This window comes from Cinclus cinclus, chromosome 8, assembly GCF_963662255.1.
Source record: "Cinclus cinclus chromosome 8, bCinCin1.1, whole genome shotgun sequence".
NCBI lineage: Eukaryota > Metazoa > Chordata > Aves > Passeriformes > Cinclidae > Cinclus > Cinclus cinclus.
Window position 1 is genome coordinate 6,377,468 of NC_085053.1, and position 11,238 is coordinate 6,388,705.

The following is an 11,238-nucleotide window of genomic DNA, read 5'->3' on the forward strand; positions in this document are numbered from 1 at the left end:
GCAAACATAAGAGTCAGGATGCAATGATGGGACACAAGGACACAGGGAAGTGAACAGGAAAATACAGTGAGTAAGTGAGTAAAAGTTATGTAATGATAAAAAAAAACAAAACAACCTAAAAAACAATGAGCATATTCAATTCAAGGCCCATTACTTCTGCCTGGTGGGTGTTACCATCCCACTCACAGTCAGTGAAATGCCTCCTATCGACTTGGAAGTATTTTCAATCAGGCCTAAAGCATAATGCCTGTAACACTTGTTAATCTAGATGTGCCTAATTTAATAAAGCTGAAAGGTTCTTTTTTAACTAAGAAACCTAAAAGTTCTGAATGCATTTCCATATATTTCAGAATGTGTCTAACCCAAAACATAGAGCAGCAGCTCTGCAAAACAATGCCCTGAGGCGGATGGAATTCTAGCACAAAAATCTCACCAGCTCCTGTAGATCACTTCTGCATAGGAATTACAGACACTGCTCAGAATGTAATTTCCTTCAAATTCTCACTGGAAAATAAATTACTTCAGATTGGATGAAAGATCTTGCTAAAATAGTCTCTTGCAAAATGAAACTACCGTGGCTAGGCAGCTCTGAATAAATTCTGGCTGAAAATAGGGTACTTAATTTAGTATTCTCTAATTCAATGTTTTTTATTTTATTGTATTTTTTATTTTTACATTATGTGATAATATAGTATCTGTGCATACTGAGACTTAATGGCAAAGTAGGAGATAATGAGTCTATATATATATATATATATATATATAATGAGTCAAAATATATATATTTTTCAAATGGCAAAAAAATTGCTCTTGCACTGACAAGAGCATCTTTTTGTATCTATGTTCATCTAGAAGACACAATATATTCAGTATGTCACAGTCTGAGCCATTCATTCCAGCACTGTTACTATATTATTCTGATATATCATTTTTACTATCTTGCTACTTGCGAAACAATCACGATGGGATATAAAATGTATTTGCAAGTTCACAACACTTTTCTAAACATTTTTCTAAAGCCATTGCTTAAATCAGTTAAAAATGAAATGCCACTTGTTAAAATAATATTTTCCTCCAATGACAGCTTTTGGCAATTTGATGGTGCACGAAAAATTACATCTTTCAATTCTGCAGGAATATCTTCTCATAGCTCTCATATATTTCTTCATCAGACTCTTTTTAGAAGAGGAGAGAGATTTCTAGCAAATATACATTTACTTTCAAAGGCATGGGGATTTTTAACGTGAATTTCTTATTTCAGTACTAAATGGAGAATTTCTCTATTCTATCAGGAAGCTCCTGATTAGAACTGGTAACCACCAACTTTCAGGGAAGTCACAGCCTGTGTTAATTTGATGCTTAGTTTGACCAAATGTGACAGTGAGTTTTAGATGGAAATAAAACGAAGATTTACACTTTGTAGTAGTGTCACTAACCTTACTCCAATAACTGGATGGCCTTTAGTGGTGTAGTACTGGAGTCTGAGAACTTGGGCTTTATTTTTTCATCTGAACTGTTAATAAACACATTTAGTATGCACGTTGATACAAAGAATTGGCTGGAAAAAATAGTTTATGGTTACTGATGCCATTTTTTCTGGAGGTTAAATGACTTGCATGAGGAAAAATCACCACCATGTTCTTTACAGAGAGGAATGGAGTATCAGTAAGGGTTTACCTTTGTGCTGGTAATGTTCCTGCAAACTTGTGCTGATTAAAAAAATCTGATATAGTTGAGCTGGGTAATAAACTTAAATTGGGTTTTATTAAGCCAGAACAATGCTCATAACTAATCTAAATTGTAGCTGTGCCTCACATCTTCAGAAGACTTGGCAAAGTTTTTTTTCAATATTTTTAGCTGCTTTCCTTCCTTTTCACACCCTATAATAGGTATTCTATCACTACTCTTAACCTGAAAGTTGTCCATTTTAAACATCCAGAAGAAAAATTAACTCTCCTGAAACTGAAGAAGAAATGTAATCCTTTCACTTCATGTCTTTTTTGGTCTCACTTTAGATATCATTTTTTCCCTTGTATTAGAGGAAAGGTTGCATAGCTAAAGCAAAATATGAGCTTTTTTCAATTGTACAGTACTTTCACCAAGTACTTAAATTAACAGTGAACATAGGATAATTAAATGTGTTACTCATTTCTTTCATTTCAGAACTGTGTACGTTTACATCAAAAGGCAATGCACCCTCTCAACTCAAATAAATGTATCTATTCTGGCTACTACAAGGAAACCACCAGCCTCTGCTGGTTCCATCTTTATTTGTATATTTAATATTTTCTCCAAATTAGAACAGTCAAATATAGACAATATTCCACTCCCAGTGCCATGCTGCTCTAGCCTTGTTTCAGGTTGAACAACAACGTGGAGAGCAGATTCTCATTGTTTTGGCGGGAGCAGAGCATTCATCCTCTCCATAATTTGAGTAGTTACAATTCCAGAGAGTGGCACCACAGCACTCCTTCCACTACTTGAACTAAAGAAAAGTTTTAGAATCACAGGATAGAATCGCAGAATATTCAAAGCTGGAAGGGACCCACCAGGATCATCCAGTCCAGCCCCTGTCCCTGCCCAGACACCCCAACAATCCCACCCTGTGCATCCCCAAGAGTGTTGTCCAAACCCTCCTGGAGCTCTGCCAGCCTTGGGACCACTTCAGACTCCTCTTGCCCCTCACTCCCCCCACCCCCCTCCACTTCCTTGCTAAGAGACTTAGCTAATGCTGACCACACACAAAATCAAGAATTCCTAAAGAAATTGTGCTAGGAACACTGAAACAGGCAATGGGACCAAGACAAAAAAAGGAGTAGTAGCCTGCACTAGGTGCAAATCATTTCCAGATCTTGCAGTGTGAGAAAAAGGCACATTTTTAGTCACAATTTAAGGAAATCTGTCTTGACTAACTGTAATCAATAAATTTATTTCACCTGCAGAACACCTTCCTTTTGGCTTTTGTAAGGCCTTTGAAATGTTCCTCTAACTATACTTTGGTGACCAAACACTCAAGGTGCAGGCACAGTTTTTCTCTAGGAACATCAAGATTTCCTTCTGGTGTTGGGAGCCATTTCTTATGAACAATTTTTAATTAGAGAAAATTCAATAATTAATTTAGTGAGAGCTACCGGATTATTTCAAAGTCCTGAGAGGGACTATGAGATCATTAATTCTCTGTAACTTTCTCCTGAATATTTACTCTGGAAGGAAAAAATTGTCTGTACCAAACTTCAAAGGGAAAGGAAATGATCCACTTTCCTGTCCATTGTGAATAAAGTAGAAACATGTAGCTTAAACCATAATCTTTTTGTGATACAACTTGATATTAAAACCACGTTTAGTTAGTTAATGTAAGAGCTAGGACACACTGGAATAAAGTATACAGGAGGGTTCAGGCACTGAAGTAAGAGCAAAGCAGACTGGCCAACCTCTGCCAGCAATTGCATTTGGATAGTTAGTGCTGCCTTGCTGGAAGAAAATGGGATAAATGGTGTTCCAGCAGCCCCATTTTCTGTCACTCTGGATGTGCTGGGCTTTATGACCTCGTACAGTGAACACAAATGGACAAGCACAGAGATAAATCTTTAGAGACAACATACAACAAGCCAAAAAAATATTGTTTATCCCTCCATGCATTTTATTAAAATAGTGCCATGCCCTGTTGGCAATAGCAGACTCAGTGGGACAGATTTTGGACAAGCCTTATCTCTCCCAAGAGCTCTCAAAAATTCCTATTTTGGCAGCAGGGGTATATTGCAGTGGGTTATGTTTAATGTAACATGAGGTAAACTGCATATATTTAGAGATTTTGAATCACCAAATTGTTCTTAAGCTTTCAAATCACCAAATCTTTCCTTTTTACATGTGATTTAGTGTACTTAGCATTTAACTGTCAATGTTTTTGTTCAATACTGCACTTGCATGTGTATGATGGGATCTGATGGGCTCCTATTCCTACAAAATAGAGACAACTTGGAAGCTTTTGGGTTCTTGGAGGACTGAAGTAACCCAAATTTTTAAATACTGCACTGTCCTAGTTTTGTCCTTCTTATTACTTTCTTGTTTTTCATCCAGTTCTGTTGAAACAGTTAATTTGCTTGTGTTTTAGGGCATCATTTTTGCTTTGGTTCTTGTTAACATTTATTAGCCATCCCTCATCGAGCAGCAATAATATTGTTATTAGTGAGAGTTAGAATTTATAAGGTGCCCCAGAGGAAATGTTTATTGTCTTGTAGGATGCAAACTACATTGGAGCTACCTCATAACTGAGTTTTCTACGAGTGCCTGTGACCACATTCAGGTATCAATGGCAGCATCAGAAAAGTGAAGAAACACTTCTGGCCTGATGTGTACTCTGAGTTTGAAGGTGTTCTGGGACTAAGCTGAATTCCAGCCTTGGCTGTTAAAACATTGTCACTGGGTGAGGAACATGCAGATCATTCTTTCTCCCCTCACTGGATTCTGAAAGGTAATGACACGAATTGCAGGTACCAATTGATTGATTTCATTTCAAATCTTCCATGTCCTGCAGGTGCTTTTCATTAATTATTCATGTGATACTTTCATCAGTTGGATACAAAAAAAAAAAAAATCCGTGTCCTATGAAGACAGAGGGGTAGATGCTGAGAGAATTTTTAACACCCTAGGAAGTTCTAGATGCATTTTTAAGACTGTAACAAAGCTGATGGCTTCCTTTAAATTTTTGGGGTTTTTCTACTGATCATTAGGGTAGCTTAGGGTTGCATCTCACCCTGATTGATGGGAGTGACAAAAGTAAAATGTCTTGTAGACGTCACATTGCCAGTCCCATTTTTTTTCGTTATGATTTGACAAATTTTGCTAAGATTAAATTAGAAAAATATATAAGACTGACTTAGAAATACACAAAATGCTCAATCTGGGCCATAAGCAATGATGGAATTTTCTTCTATATTTCAAATACTATTCCTTATTGCTAATTAAATATCTGAGCTTGCACCTAACTCTCAGATTCCTGTTGGGATGAGCCTGAGCTCAAGCACTTCATGTACAGAATTCATAAATGAATTCAGAATGTTCAGAAACATCAGTGCCTTGAACAGAAGTTGGCAGTAATTGCACAGAGCGTTTGAAAAACATCCATAATAGTTCAACAGATTCTTAAAAAAAAAGACAAAATCACTCCTTCATCCCAAACCAGCTTTCATAAACTGTTGTCTGTATAAGTGTCTCTCTACTGACAAGCATGTCACCACTTCAAAAATACAGCTGGTTACTTACTTCTGACAAAGACCCTGAGATTGTCAGCTGGAACATGCAGTGGCCCAGAGCTGCTCTAGAAGTCCACGGTCTTAAAAGGAAACCTTAGCTTAGGTTTAGTCCTTAATAAAGCTTCCTGTGCCCATGGAAATGCTTCATGTAAAATAATCCTCTTAACAAATGTCTGTATGTCTTCTGCGACATCACCCCATCAACCATTAGCATGCCAGGCTTTGGCATCTACTCCAAACAGCTTTAGAAGGGAAATTAATCTCAAGAAAGAATATTCTGCCTATGTGCTATTCTTACAGTGGTGGATTCTAATAATTTCTGAATGGGTTTTTGTCAGATTATATTAAATAATTTCCCTGGGTTTTAATTTTTTTTTCTTTTTAAAATATAAATACCTGAGAAAACAGCCATTTTGCTTGTCATGGCTTTAGGCCCAGAGCAATGAGAGGCTGAGAGACTCTATGGAATGCTGTAGCTCTGAAATCACTTTGAGTTCTTCAGAAATACACTGGATCTCAAAGAATGAACTGTAAATACTTAAAGAAATGTGCAATGTCCTGATGTTAATGAACAGCTTTCATTATGAATAAATATTAAATTGCAGAGAAGTTCTTCCACTCCAGATCCGTTTGCCTCCTTTGTGGTGACTTTACAATGGGTTGTATTGAATTTCTGAGCTCCGCCAGCTGCCAGGACTGAATTGCACAGTGGCAGTCCCCGTGTGCTGCTTGCAGGCAGCACATCGAGTGTTTTGCTGTGACAAGGGGCTGTGCTGGAACAACCGGGCCGCTTGTGACACTCAGTCACTCATTTGGACTCCTACAGGGCTTTGTTGCTAAACAATGAATGAAGTAATGAGGAGCCCTCCTGCTATTTGGCTTAACAGGAGAGCAGAGAGACTCAAACATATTTAATAGTAGAGAAAAAAAAAAAAAAAAGAGTTAATGAGATACTTTCTCTCATTGGCAAGTGAGAACTCTGTATTGACAAAACCACAATCAAGCATCAGGCAAACAATCATTGCGTTTCTGTGTTCACAATGGAAGAAATCACCAAGTAATAGCAGTGCTTTAAACAATGCTAGAAGAAAACTTGCTCTCCATGCTCTACAGCCATTTTACAGTCTCCTGACTCCTACAAAAGCAATTGCAGGACAGGGAAGCTCAAGATGGAAGGTGCTTGGAGCAGCCTGGTCTGGTGGAAGGTGTCCCTGCCCATGGCAGGGGGTGGGACTGGATGAGCTTTAAGGTCCTTTCCAACCCCAACCATTCCAGAACTCCATGATTTGATTAGATCTTCGATTATAGAACTCACAGGTCCCAAGTTTTTGTAGACACCTTCACAGACCTGGATATATCCAGAAGTTTCCAACAATTGTCCCTATCCCCAGTTGGTTTGGATACTAGATGCCACTCCAAATATTCCTGACCTTGAGAGCAGATCAGCTGGAGGGTTCCAACAAATCCACCAGTCACCAGGGGCACTGATTACTTTTAGGCTGAATTTGCAGCAAATTTTTGTGCTTCTGATGATACCAAAGTGAAGGCACAATACTCCTTTGCTTTTCTGCCTGGTTTCAAAAAATAGTAAAGAGGGACTGCTCTTTTCACTGTTCTTTCCCATAACCAGATTTGCTTAGGGTGGTGTGGGTCCTACCCAAATCCTCCTGTAATTGTGTAACCCAAATTAGAGAAGCAACATTTTTCTCACCCTATTTAAATAGCACAAAATGGGTCCATTACGTACCCCTCTGGACTTCCTGGAAATGAAGCAGACATTAATTCTGAAAGATTAATTGAAACATTACCTCTGGCACCACTACATGTAGTTCAGCTCTTTATTGATTCAAGTTTGGCATTGACACCCAAGTTCCATTTCAGGTGATGATGTAGAGCCTGGTGAGAGAGTAAGAAGGATCTTGTTACTACAAGAACAAGGAGTTACTAAGGTGAATATACATGTGACAGATACACTCTCTTAAATCTTCCCATGTAAGAGATCTGTCATGGTTGTTATCATTCAACCAGGCTAGTCAGAAAAAGTGGTTTGCAGTAGAAAAATCCATTTCATTGAAAGCTAAATATCTCATGGAGTTCTGTCTGTTTTGACAGCCTTTCTTACTGAAAGTTTTATGAGATCCTTGTAATAGTACTTGGTGAAAATAACGGGTGGTGGAGAAGATTAAATGAAAACCAAACCTCTCCCAGCAAAAAATAGGTTTCACAAAATTATTTAGGGGGTTATGGCTTTTAAGGTTTAAAGTCTTCTCCAAAGCAGAACGAAAAAGAATTGAAGACATCCCTAAAATTTATTTCTGTTCTCTGTTAACCATTTCTGTTATTCACATGTTGTCAAATGACATCTTCCTTCAGTCCTCTGCTAACTGTACAGATGTGAAAATAAGAATTGGTACAGATGATTTATTCTCAGACATTTGAGAAATTAAAAAAAATAATAAAAAAGACGGAAAAATAGGACATTTATCTATAGGAAGAGAAGTACAACAGCTGTGTGAGACAGAAGTACACACTGCACCTGAACTCAAGGCAAAGGCAGTCTAATTCCAGGTTTAAGAATAGACTCAGGGAAACAGAAAAGCTCTAGACATGTTTGGAAGTTAATGATGCAGCATTGTAGTAAAGCCCAAATTCAATTCTCAGTTTCCTCAAAAGAAGTACATTAAAACAAAAGTACTTTCAGAATAAAGGTGTTTTATGCTGCTTCGTTGTTGCTCCCTCAGAATAGGTTTTCTTTTCTGGTTTTTCTGCCAAGCAGTGACATATGGGGGGGCTTCCTGCGCATACTTCTAAGACAAGTATTTTTAGGACAGAAACAAAGGATAAAGTGGCTGAAAATATGAAGCAAGTGGAGAAACTCATAGAAACTTAATTTGACACAGTTGAATATGTCAAATTATGTACCCTGACTCTGGACATGACCACCAGCAAAAGGAAAAAGAAGGGAAATTGTTCTCATATAAGTATCCTTCCTTGTCCCAATTGCACTTGACAGTGGGATTGGTCTGCAACTCTGATCTCTGCATCATTATTTAGGAACTTAAATGTAGATGTAAAAGCAGCTTGAGTCACTGGAAGTTCTGCTGAGTTATCCTTACTTGCACAGGACCTTTAGGACAGAGGCTTAAGGTTTCAAAATGTAAAAAATGATCCTGTTTGCACACATCTGTGACTGTACCCATGCAGATGAGTAGAAGAAGAGAGAATTAATATGCCCCTGTTTTGCTTTAAAAGCTTTTTCTGATTCCTTCCTTCCTTCCTTCCTTCTTTCCTTCCTTCCTTCCTTCCTTCCTTCCTTCCTTCCTTCCTTCCTTCCTTCCTTCCTTCCTTCCTTCCTTCCTTCCTTCCTTCCTTCCTTCCTTCCTTCCTTCCTTCCTTCCTTCCTTCCTTCCTTCCTTCCTTCCTTCCTTCCTTCCTTCCTTCCTTCCTTCCTTTCCTCCTTCCTTTTGTTCTGTCCTCTGGAGCTGGCCAAGAGTTCACATTTATCCACTAAATCTTCTCTCACTTAATGATTCAGGTTTTATTGTGTAAGTGAAGCCACTTACACTAAATTGTTTTTATGGTTGTAGGTTCTACTCTTTAGACTCCAAAACCTTTTAATTCTCTAATAATCTTTTTTTCTTCTCTTTCAGAGGTATCTTATTCAGGGATTTTTTCCCCCCTCAGGCAATAACTACTCTTCTTCAGCTATAATGATATAGTTTTGGGTGCTATTTGAAATCTGGAAGAGTTTACTTTTTTTTTTTTAATGAGAAAGGGATGGTAGAAGATGATGTGTTTTACAGCTTTCCAACCTCTTTTTTTACAGACCTAGATTACTCAAGAAATATTAAAAAATTACTAAATAACATCTCTAGCAGAAAAGATTTTCACAGGGATTAGGTTCATAGACAGAGTTCGAAACAAACCTTTGCAACAAGAAATATTTCTGTAGAGAAGGAAACCACAGAGAGTCACGGGAAATTAAAAACATTTTGACAGATGGATCACAATATTTATCAAGGGGAAAGCCAGAGAAGCAGTATAGACCTTCTCTCCTTTGAGCAGCTTAAAATTTGATATCTATAACTCCAGCCTGGCCCCTATTTATAAGGACATAATTTCGTTGGCAAGGAAATAAGGATGGCATGTGCAGGATTGGGGAGGAGAGGGAGAGGAGGTTTGTTCTCAGCAGCTGGTCACAAAGGAAGGTTATTTTCTTGGGAATGAGATAAGAAACTCCATTTGACAGCAGAGCTGAAAAGATGGTCACAAAATAAACAGTGCTGCCAACAGAAGCTGTCACCATATTTAAGGCTGATGAGTAGTAATTAATACAGATTCTTTCAAGCAAGACTTGCAGGCTCAAATGGTGCTCAGTGATTCGCAGAGGAAGAAGAAAGTGAGAGACTCTTACTTGGAATTTGAATTCAGTGCCTGTGAAAGCCTGAAAGTGCTGGTGTGAAGATCTCCCAGCCTTCAGCTGCAGCAGAGGAGTTCTGTGTGTTTGTTCCAATTGCAGCAGCTCTAAAACAACATTCACAAGCAGAGGTGTCTCTAATCCATTCTGACTCACTCACACACCTTCAAGTCTCAGCACAAATTTGGAACCTATTGGAAACTTCAAGTTCATTCCTGATTGTTCATAGTCCTAAGGTTAAGATCCCAAATGTTTTGGGAGTTAATAATGTTCATCTAAGAATGTCTGAAAAAAAGTCAACAAGGATGCAAAAGTAATAATTTAATACCTGCTGTTTAGTTCTAGTGTCATCTATCTGGAAATGTCTTAATAATTGTAGGATGTAAGATGTAATGTATGGGATAGGAGACATATACCTATTTTATGTATAAAAACCATATATCTTCTACCTTGTGTAACTTGAAAATTACATCATTCTTGAATTTTCAGGTGGAGGTGCACTGTGTAAACTGATTTTTGTGTTTTCAAGCAATGTCATGCTGGTAGAAATGTTTAAAAGCCCTGAAGCACAATGCAAAAGACCCCCAAAGTCTGTATTACTGATCGTAGTGTTGATCAGCTGTGGCTTGTAACATCTAGAAACCAGAAACAAATATGTTTTATATGACAAATGGGCTTTTCAGTTTCGGTACACAATACATGTGTCACATAAGTGGTTAAATTTAGTCCCACTATTGTCAGGGGAGGAAGCAAGAGCTGAGCCCTACCCGGAGTCTTATTTAGCTTTTGTCAAGCCACCCCTTCTCCAAGTACAACTTCTTACCAGTAATGGTTAAAAGTCATGTAGAAAACTGCTTCACCACAGAGTTCAACAGAATGCCAAGTGTCCATGCAAGTTCTGCCCCGAGGTTCTGTGAATGTTTCTCGGTCTGGACCACAGAGGTCAGGCCTTGGGAGGAGGTTCTGAACAGGCCATGCAGTAATTTCTCCTGGTTCACCCTTCCCTTCTCTGTCACTGAAGAGCTGTCCCACTGAGCTGCATCAATGCTGTGCACAGGCTGGTTTGACAGCAAGGCTTCAGGGGTGGGTATTTCCCAACCTAAATGATTCCATGATACTTGGATTCTATAACTAGAATTAAGCTTTCTGGCAAAGCAACTTACTGATTAATTACAGTTTTCACAGATTCACAGAATATCCAAAGCTGGAAGGGATCCACAGGGCTCATCCAGCCCAGCTCCTGTCCCTGTCCCTGCCCAGACACCCCAACAATCCCACCCTGTGCATCCCTGGGAGCGTTGCCCAAACCCTCCTGGAGCTCTGGCAGCCTCGGGGCTGTGCCCATTCCCTGGGGAGCCTGTTCAGTTCCCAACACCCTCTGGGGAAGAACCTTTCCCTGGCCTCCAGCCTGACCCTCCTCGATATAACTTGAAGCTTTCAGTATCTACACTGTGGGTGTCTGCCCCACTGGGGTCTCCCCAGCCTCTGCAGGAGAATCTGGAGCACCTTCTCCCCTGATTCTCTCCCCTGGAAATTTCAGGGCTGTTTTTCCCAATTCCTTCTTCACTC